Source organism: Zingiber officinale, chromosome 11B (genome assembly GCF_018446385.1).
Source record: "Zingiber officinale cultivar Zhangliang chromosome 11B, Zo_v1.1, whole genome shotgun sequence".
Lineage (NCBI taxonomy): Eukaryota > Viridiplantae > Streptophyta > Magnoliopsida > Zingiberales > Zingiberaceae > Zingiber > Zingiber officinale.
Window position 1 is genome coordinate 60686417 of NC_056007.1, and position 10472 is coordinate 60696888.

At 37.7% G+C, this 10472-nt stretch overlaps 1 pseudogene; it reads right to left on the reverse strand.

The window, feature by feature from the left end:
* Positions 1-1354: 1354 nt before the first annotated feature.
* Positions 1355-3982, reverse strand: LOC122033957 (annotated as a pseudogene).
* Between the last annotated feature and the right edge of the window lie 6490 nt (positions 3983-10472).

The following is a 10472-nucleotide window of genomic DNA, read 5'->3' on the forward strand; positions in this document are numbered from 1 at the left end:
CAACATTAACATCCCATGACACATTGGATAATGATTGGACTTTAAACTCATTAACGTACCACTAGATAAGGAAGGACACGAAATGGATAAAATCTAGTTAATGTGCATGAACATAACTGGATAAAATTTAAACTAGTGAGAATATAAAAGAAGAAAGAAACAAAATAAATAAATAATTAAAAATAAATAAAATAGGATGGATAAAATCTAGTTAACATGCATTTATAAGAACAGAAATGGAAATCATGTACACAAAAATCCAAAATTGTACACGTAAAAATAAAAAATCCAAAATTCTACCTTAGTGTGTTTCAATTGGCCAATCCAACTCGGTCAAATTATAGAATCAGATCTAGTCGTTTTAAGTTGGGGTTTCTTTTCTTCTCAGCAGGACTCTACCCAACCCAATTAGGGGAAAAGAACTTGGCTCTTATACCACTTAAATATCACGCCCCAAGATCGGAGATCGACCGGGACTAACATTGGCATTTCTTTCAACCCAAAGTTAAAAAACAACTAGTCTCGGTAGTATAATAATTGTCACATAAAATCAGTCTTTACATTCCCAACATAAAAGGTACACCATTTTCACTGTTTGAAGAATTAAATTACATCCCCCTAACTAAATTAAGGAACTCATAGTTGCAGCATAATTCTATTCCTCCTGTCCATAATTAGAGCCGATTCACCATTCCCAGAACTTGACTTGCTCTCTATCCTCAATCTCATTCTCGGTACCACTTTCATCTCTAACTAAAATGATTTATAAGGGGGTGAGTGATTTGGGAATCACTCAACGGGCGAGGGATAAAATACAAATACTAAAATTCTTGCGAAGTAGTAGTAAAAATAACAAAAAAAATCTAGACAGATTTTCACGTGGACACTTAAATTAAATCATATTCCTCATGGCTTAATTGATATTAGCCCTCTAGAATTATCCCTCCTAGAGAAGAGGCCAGAGATCAGAAATATTGCAGAACTCAGAAGTCAGACGTGTTCAGAATACGTATTCCTACCTTTAGTTCATGATCAGTCTAGTGCCCAAAATTATGAAAATAATAGTAATCAGTAATCAAAAGTGTTCATAAGTGAAACAAATAAATTTTTAGAGAATAAAAAATATTACTTCAAAAAATCTAGAATTTACACGTTCCTTAGAAGTTGTTATGGCAGTGCTCTTCTTCCTTGCCCAAAATAAATCTACCGGGGTTCTATCTTCTCTTTAGTCAAATCTTCCCTCCAATATGTGTGGGGTTATTTATAATGGTGGGGGTGAAGATTTGATCTTCCACTAACCCCACTGCTTCCACCTTCCATTATCCCACTAACTCCATCTCTTCCACTACTTCTATTATCCAAGTGTTTCAAGTCCCACTAACTCTATCCTTTCCACTCCTTCCATTATCCGACCGGTCTTCATAATTACAATTACCAAATGCTAGAACAAAAAAAAAGAAGGGCAACGCAATTATAAAGAAAAGAAAACTGAAATATTTTGACAAGTCTTCAAATAGCAAAATCGACAATCATAAAGCACATGAAACACACACCAAAAAAATTGCAAAGAAATGAGTAATAACAATACCTTAGCTGTATCAATAGCATCACGATGAAATTGACATATTTTTCCAAGTGCTAAAATAGAATTATCATATAGCATTATATTATCTGATTGCAATACATTAGGATGTCCAATCACATTATTCAAACTAAAGAGAGTCTCTGTACAAAAAGAAATATTAGACAAATTGTTATTAGCGACAACATTGAGGCATTAACTTGTATGTAAAAAAACATCTTATATATAAAGTTACCTCCAACCAAAGGGCAAAACACAAAACTGCCAAATTTATAACAAACACCAACACCATAAACAGCAGCCTGGAAATGATTACTTATAACAACCATATTCCATTGAAGTTATATGCATATGTGCTAAATGGATAGCAAGAGCACAAGTACATATAATAGGAAAGAGGAAGGATCACTCCTCATCTGCCTAACATCTACATTATCATCATTCCATGCTTCTAAAAGGAAAGGAAGGTAGGTATCATAATATATACCAAATTGAAAAATAGAAATATTGGATACTTGTGTTGTTGTACATAAACAAGCATGACAACAATAAATTAACTGAAAATCATACCTAAGAGCTATTTTCCAACATTGTTCTGCAACATCATCAAAGATGCAAATGTCAATCCTTCTCTCCTCAGGTGTTTTATCCTTTTTCTGCACAAAGACAATGAAAGAGCATGCTAAACTACAAGTTTGTAATGTAGAACAAAGGAATTATTTGCTACTAGTCCAAGAGCATCATAAAACAAAGCAATAGAGATAAGGAACTGTAGTATGAAATTGAAAAATAAAAGAAACTAAACCTAATGAGCAAGAACAAGATGCAAGTAGAAAAGTTAGCATAAGGAACTTTTGTAGACGGGGGTCCAAAAATATCATAAAACAACAACAAAAAAAGGTTTAACTATCAAAATAAAGTCATAGCAAAATTAACCTTCTAATGAGCAACAATGATGTGCATAGAGGTGTATCTATGGATAAATAAATATCAATATCAGTAAAACTTAACAGAGGTTTAGCTCAAACAAGGGGAGTGAACATTAGTATATAGCATAGAAGTTGATTCCAGATTCCATATTCCAAGGTATTTAACAACCAGCAGTTTGCAAAAACTTCACCATTCATAAGATAATACAATATTAATTCATGGATCAAAAATTATGATAAGATAAATTATTTCATAATTGTGTCAGAAATACATATTAGTCCCAAAAAAAGCTTAAGTTTTAATCTTACTATTCAGTGTCTTGGTGATTCCAAGAATATATATACTTCATTTCTACTTCAACTAGATCATGATGTTTATTAAGAAAATTCAATTATTGAGGAAAAAAAATGCATAGCATTACAACACAAATATTTTCGAAATCAAACTACCTTTCAAATCAAACTATGGTGATAAAAAGAAAATTGTTGTATTAAACATAGGTATTGGAGTAATAAGCAAGAGTGTGTCAAGCATACCAACATCAGAGTAATATAAAGAGGGAGCTCATCAAAGAATGGAAGGAAAGAGGCCTTGAAAGTCTTAATCAGAGTTCCAAGGCAATCCCCAATTTGAATTGGATTAACTAGAGAAGCTGATAAATATTCAATAAATTGATTTCATAGGTTACTTAATAATTTGTTACTTTCAATCAAAAGGATCTTTGTACAAATTCATCAAAAAAATGATATTTTTCAAACTGCATTAATAACCTGATCAAAGACTTCTTCCTCCTATTCATTTTCTTCCTTGAGGATTTCCTCTTCCTCTGCTTCAAAATCCTCGGCTTTGGTCCTTTCTGCCCTTTCCTTTTTCCTAGCTGCACTTGCAGTTATCACATGTTCAACTATGCTTCTGACCTAGTCTTCACTAAGAAGTGATCCACTTAGCTATATAGGAACAAAAAATTAGAACAACTTAGATGTAGCATGTCAATTATATGTATAAACAAGGAAATCTGGCCCGATTTTAACAAACAAACATAAGCAGTATTTTAGCAGGCCAATAGATATTGTATATACATTATAAAGACACATGTGTAGCAAATTATTAAAATTTATATAATAATAATAATACTAAAATATATGAAAATAAAAGGCACATAATAATTAATTAAACTTATTATAAATAATGCTTGTCAAACTACCAATACACTTTTCATTGAGAGATCTCTTCCCTTCATATCTAGTTGATTCTTTGTATTAATAATCAAGTAAACCTAGATCAATGATCTTCTAGTTATCTAGTTTTTCTTTATCTGATCTTAGATAATAACTTGAGAAGGAAAAATTAATCATGATATTGTTAATATACAAATAAAATAAGTTCCTACAAGTCAGGGGAAGTTTCTAAAGTTCATTCCAAAATGAGGCTTTTGTATTTTGTCTTACCAACCTTCGCCAAGGATGGCATCATGACTTTGAAAGTTGAAAATGACAAGAGACATCACAATCCTAAATCCTTTACTAAATAGCATATTGACAATAATCCAAATCCAAGTAAATAGAATTAACAAGTGTCTCTCTAACAAATCTAGAATTATAAAAAAAATATATATAGTAGAAAACCAATAAAAAAACTAAAAGATGACCTTTCAGCTGTTATTTCCTTATAAACATCAGTAAGTTGAACTAATGATGTTGCTAATTATAATACTACAAGTTGACTAATGAGTTGGGAAAAAACAAAAGACTACAATTCATGTCATGTGGAATTATCATGGTTATAAATAATAATACTTATAAATGGAAACAAAACATAGATTTTATTCATCCGAATGTGGAGAAAATACTAGTTTTTTCCCAATTTTGTTGTTTGTGTTGCTAACTTGCTCATCCCTTAAGGCTCTAGTAGAACTCTCCATCATGCACCTTTTCAAATCAACCACCCTATGCATAGCAAATTTTTACATTATTGTCAATTGGTTCTTGCAAAAATAAAATAAAATAAAATAAAATAACAATAGTGCGACCAATTGAAAAATGAAGCTGCTCACCGACGTCATTCGCAGTGGAGGAAACGTAACAATACAAGCCTTTCAATAAGGCTCCTCAAAAAAACTGGATTAACATTCATATTATAGGATGCAAACAATTTATATTTAATTTAAACATTATCAGTTAAGAATAACAACATACAAAATAATTTTCACAATATACATTATTTATTACAAGGTGAGAACTGAGTGCAAATCATTATCAAAACAAGATGGCGCCTGTTATATTGGTATGCTAATAAAAAGATCACACTATGGACATGGTTAGAGCAGATGCAGAATGCAAATAGAAGCATCAAAATAGAACACATATCATGTAACGCCCGCCCTTCTACTTAACTTTAACTTACAGGACAGACGTTACCCTTTCTGTATATCTAAATTTTTTTGACATTCTTACACATTATGTACGGTTCAGCCTGTATGTCTACTTTCATTTGTTCGACTGATAGGACATGATTTGGAGCCAAGCAAACCTGCACGGCCGTGTTAATTCACACGGCCGTGTCCCTTGGCCGAGAGAGAGAGGTACACGACCGTGTGAATCCACACGGCCATGTCCCCTTGGCCGAGGGGAAGGAGTGCACGGTCGTGTGCATCCATACGACTGTGTCACCTTGGCCGAGGAGAAAAAGTGCACGGCCGTGTGAATCCACAGGGCCGTATCACCTTGACAGAGAGGAAGGGGTGCACGGCCGTATGAATTCACACGGCCGTGTCACCTTGGGCCGAGAAGAAGAAGTGCACGGCCGCGTGAATCCACACGATCATGTCACCTTGGCCGAGAGTAGGGAGTAGGGGACCGTGTGAGTCCGCACGGCCGTGACACGGGCCGTGCGAAGGTCACCCCTTGCTCCATAAGAGAGGTTGTTCTCTCCTGTGTACTCATCCTTGTCTTACCATTCTATCCCATTATTTGAGGAGGAGTCTTTGACACACCAATTACTACCAAACCGTAAATTCATCATAATGACCCTTACTAGTGTTTCAGGTGGAGCGGAAATAAAGAAATACATTAGCACCAAGGTTTAAGATAGCTAATTCCAAGATCTTCTTCCACTATTCCGTCGCACACACACACAAAGCACTGCTCCTGCTGCCTCCTCCTACTCGAGCTTTCCTTTACCTTTATCTGCAGTATAAGGAAATGCAAACCTATAAGCGAATGCTTAGTAAGTACCATCTACTCACAAAATGATGCATTTAAAGAGAACACGTTTTCTTATTAAAAAATGATTGCAGAAAGAACAAAACTTACACTTGACCGTAATTCACGCTAAAACACATAAATCGGAATTAGATACACGACATGCATTTTTAAATAGATTGATCATGCAAAACATCAACTCAAACCATGCTAGTAATATAAAGAAAACAGGAATCTTGGCATATTATAGAGTTCATCAATGCTGCCCTTTTAACTCAAGTTCTCGAACTTAGGAAGCTTCTGTAGGACCGTTGCGGCCGGCTAGAATGGGGGGTTGTTGGATAGTCCTGTAAACACAAAAACGAAACAACCCTTTCTCGAACTCTTTAAGATAACACTTGAAGAATAATAAAGCAAAGCAGTAAATTAAAAACATAAAGAACGAGGCACAAGATATTTACTTGGTTACAACCGATGTGGTTGTTAATCCAAGGAAGTTGAAAGCACTAGAATACTCTTTCAGGCGGAGAAGCCTCTTACAATGTTGACGCGCATAAACAGAAGCTCAAGTATAGCTCTAAAGCGCACAAGTGTTGGAATTACAATTTTTAAGTTCGTTGAAAAGCTTCTGGACCAAGGCTATATTTATAGCCTTGGTCGGGGCGCCCCGAAGGGTTCCGGGCGCCCTGGGGGGATAAAACTATATCCCCAACGTTCAGATCACGTTTGACGTGATCTGGTCGATTTTCAAGGTCCGGGCACTCGGAGCCATTCCGGGCGCCCGGAGCCATTCCGGGCGCCCCGGACTTTTCCGGGCGCCCCGGAGCAAAAAGTCAATAGCAGTTGACTTTTTGTCTGGGATCTCTTCTCTGGTTAAGTCCCGCCTCGGTCCGGGTCTTCTGCTTCGGATTCGCTCGCTTGGGTGATCTTTGCATCCAGAATAGGGCTCACCCGAACCCAACTTCCGATCTTCTCGAGCAGGCTTCCCTCCGACTTCTCGTCCCTTGGAATCACCGCGTGCTTCCTTCTCGTCCACCAACGTACTCATCCACAATCTTCGTCCCTCGGTCGCACCCCGTGCCGACCTTCTCGCTAGCTGTGTCTCTTGCTCCCCGAGCAATCTTCCGCTCCGGCTTCTCGTCCCTCGGAACCACCTCATGCTTCCTTCTTATCCGCCGGTGTATTTTTCCGCAGCGCCTCGTCCCTTGGACGTACCGCGTGCCATCCTTCTCGCTAGCTACGTCTTCCGCTCGTGTACCTGTGCTCCTAAGCTCCTGCACACTTAGACACAAGGTTAGAAACACACAGGACCTAACTTAACTTGTTGATCATACCAAAACACCCTTGGGGTTCCAACAATCTCCCCCTTTTTGATGTGATCAACCCAAGTTAAGCTAGGGGTAAAAATAGACATAACAATTAAACAAATTAATTTTGCAATTACGTGCAACAAGATAGAAAAATTAAAATTAAAAAATTTCAATTTTCAATTTCTACCTCCCCCTAGACTTATACTTTTTTCTTCTCCCCCTTTGATCACATAAAAAAAATTTGGGGTTGCCAAAAATCTAAGGGTTGACACTTAGAAAAATTATAAAAATCTATTTAAATGATTTTCTAGAAAATATTTCTAAGTCAAGAAAAATTTCTAAGTCATTAAGAACTTTCTGAGAAGTTTCTAAGTTTTCGCCATCAAGAAAAAAATCTTTCTAAGCCCAAAACTTTATGCAAGAAAATTTAAGACAATTTTTGAGAACATTTAAAAAAAAATTCTATGCATTTATTATTATTATTTTTTTAATTTTTAATTCTCATGATTTTATCAAAAAATTTTAAATTTTCATTTTAATTTATCATAACTTCTTAAATCACAATTTTTCAGATTTAAGGCAACAAATATTAAACATGCAAGAAATTGTATTGACAAAATAATTGGTAAAAATTCGTTTGACAATTTTTCTAATTTGCAAGATTCATTCGACAAAATATTTTGTAACTTGCAAGAATCTTTTGACAATATTTCTGATTTGCAAAATTCTTTTGACAAAATAATTTATAATTCGCAAGAATCTTTCGTCAAAACTTTTTGCAATTCGAGAAACTTTTTTGATAATATTTCTAATTTGCAAGAAGTGTTCAGCAGTTGATTTTCTAATATGAAAAACTCTTTCGATGATTCAATTTTTAATTCACAAAAATCTTCAAGTAATTTTTTAATTGATTGAACCAATTGTTCAGAAGGTGGAGGCCATACCTGACTTACCTCGTCGACCGTTGGTTCTCCCCCTGTTGAATTACTTTCTTCCGAATATTTTCCCCCTCCATCGATGCTCATTGAAGAAGGGCTTTCTCTGTCCTTGGGATGGACTTCGGGTATTTCGCCAGTTTCTTCATTCTCGGACTGTTCCGTCGGCGGCTTGGTGTCCATTGAGTTGTCAGCTTCCAAAGGTTCTTCGTAGAGCTTCAAGAACTTCTCCCAAAGTTCTTTTGCGCTTTTATATTCGCCAACTCTATCAAGATCTTCATTTGGTATTACGATTAGAATGTGAAACTCTGCCCGAGCGTTTGCCATAGACTCGTCACGTTGCTTCTCGTTCCAGAGGCGTATGCCGATTTTTTCTCCGTTCGTGTTCTTCGGTTCTTCATAACCACATTTCAATATTAAAGAAATACCAAAATCTGAATTCAAATATACCTCCATTTGTTGCTTCTAGGAAGAAAACTCCCCCTCGAATGCTGGTGGATAGTCGCTAGCTCTGGCCATCGTTTTGTTGCTTCAGACGGCGGTTAGTCCTTCTGAGGCGTCTCGGCTCTGATACCACTTGTAGGACCGTTGCGGCCGGCTAGAAGGGGGGGTTCTTGGATAGTCCTGTAAACACAAAAACAAAACAACCCTTTCTCGAACTCTTTAAGCTAACACTTGAAAAATAATAAAGCAAAGCAATAAATTAAAAACATAAAGATCGAGGCACAAGATATTTACTTGGTTACAACCGATGTGGTTGTTAATCCAAGAAAGTTGAAAGCACTAGAATACTCCTTCAGGCGGAGAAGCCTCTTACAACATTGACGCGCAGAAACAGAAGCTCAACTACAACTCTAAAGTGCACAAGTGTTGAAATTACAATTTCTGAGTTCCTTGAAAAGCTTTTGGACCAATACTATATTTATAGCCTTGGTCGGGGCGCCCCGAAGGGTTCCGGGCACCTGGGGGGCATAAAACTTTATCCCCAACGTTCAGATCGCGTTTGACGCGATCTGGTTGATTTTCAAGGTTCGGGCACCCGGAGCCATTCCGGGCGCCCCGGGCTATTCCGGGCGCCCAGAATGGTTCCGGGCACCCCGGAACAAAAGGTCAACAACAGTTGACTTTTGTCCAGGACCTCTTCTCTGGTTCAGTCTCGCCTCGGTCCGGGTCTTCTGCTCCGGATCCGCTCTCTTGGATGATCTTTGCCATCCGGAATAGGGCTCACCCGAACCCAACTTCCGATCTTCTCGAGCAGGCTTCCCTCCGACTTCTCGTCCCTCGGAATCGCCGTGTGCTTCCTTCTCGTCCACCAGCGTATTCATCCGCAGTCTTCGTCCCTTGGTTGCACCCCGTGCCAACCTTCTCACTAGCTGCGTCTCTTGCTCCCCGAGCAATCTTCCCCTCCTGCTTCTCGTCCCTCAGAACCACGACACGCTTCCTTCTCGTTCGCCGGTGTACTCTTCCGCAGCGCCTCGTCCCTCGGATGCACCGCGTGCCGTCTTTCTCGCTAGTTGCGTCTTCCGCTCGAGTACCTATGCTCCTAAGCTCTTGCACACTTAGACACAAGGTTAGAAACATACATGACCTAACTTAACTTGTTGATCACACCAAAACACCCTTGGGGTTCCAACAGCTTCCACTAAGACAACCAATGAATTTTGAAATCTTTATATTACATAACTAGTGAAAATAGTAAACAACTTGCTTTGGGCCCGACATTGTACCACTTTGCACGCATCTTTTATAAAATCCGAGGTAGCTAATTCCGAACTCATTAAGGTACTACTAGGCGATCTAGGAGCTTAGGGGTGATCTAGGATCCCACCCATGAGCCTTGTGTCCAGTACATGCCTTTTTAAAGTAAAATATTTTCTTTTAACTATTGATTTCTTGTACTTGCACTTGCTTTTCATTTAAACAAACACCTTATGTGCGCTTAGTTGCCCCTCACTTATAGGGAAGCACTTTAGAGTACTTGATTATGCTTCTTAGCCCTAATCTAAATGGGAAGCGATTCAAGGTACTCTAACATGCTCTTAATCCCAAAACCTAGGAGGACATCATACAATCATAACACGTATCTTCCTTACCATGCATTAACATAACCCAACATATATCTTCCTTACAGGCATAAAGACCATAACACCGCATGCATTATTGAAACAACTTATACTGTAGGTGAGTAGTGCTTACATCTTTTCGCTAGATCTTACTATTATATGGTGTAGGGAAGATAATCCTCTCTTGCACGCTTTAATCTCTAAGACACCCTTCCTCGCGCGAACTATCTCCTTGGGAGATACCCTCTCCTTAGATTCTCCCCTTGAAAAGCCTTAAGACTTGGAGCCCTAGGGTTCTTGGCTGAAACTTAAAAGGAGGAAGAATAAGTTTCGGCTAGAGGAGAAGAGAAAAATGAAAATTAGGTTTTGATCTCATCCTTCCCCTTTTATACTAAGTGGAAGTTGAAGCATCTGTTCACACAAAACCTACATATAATGAATTGTTTCATATT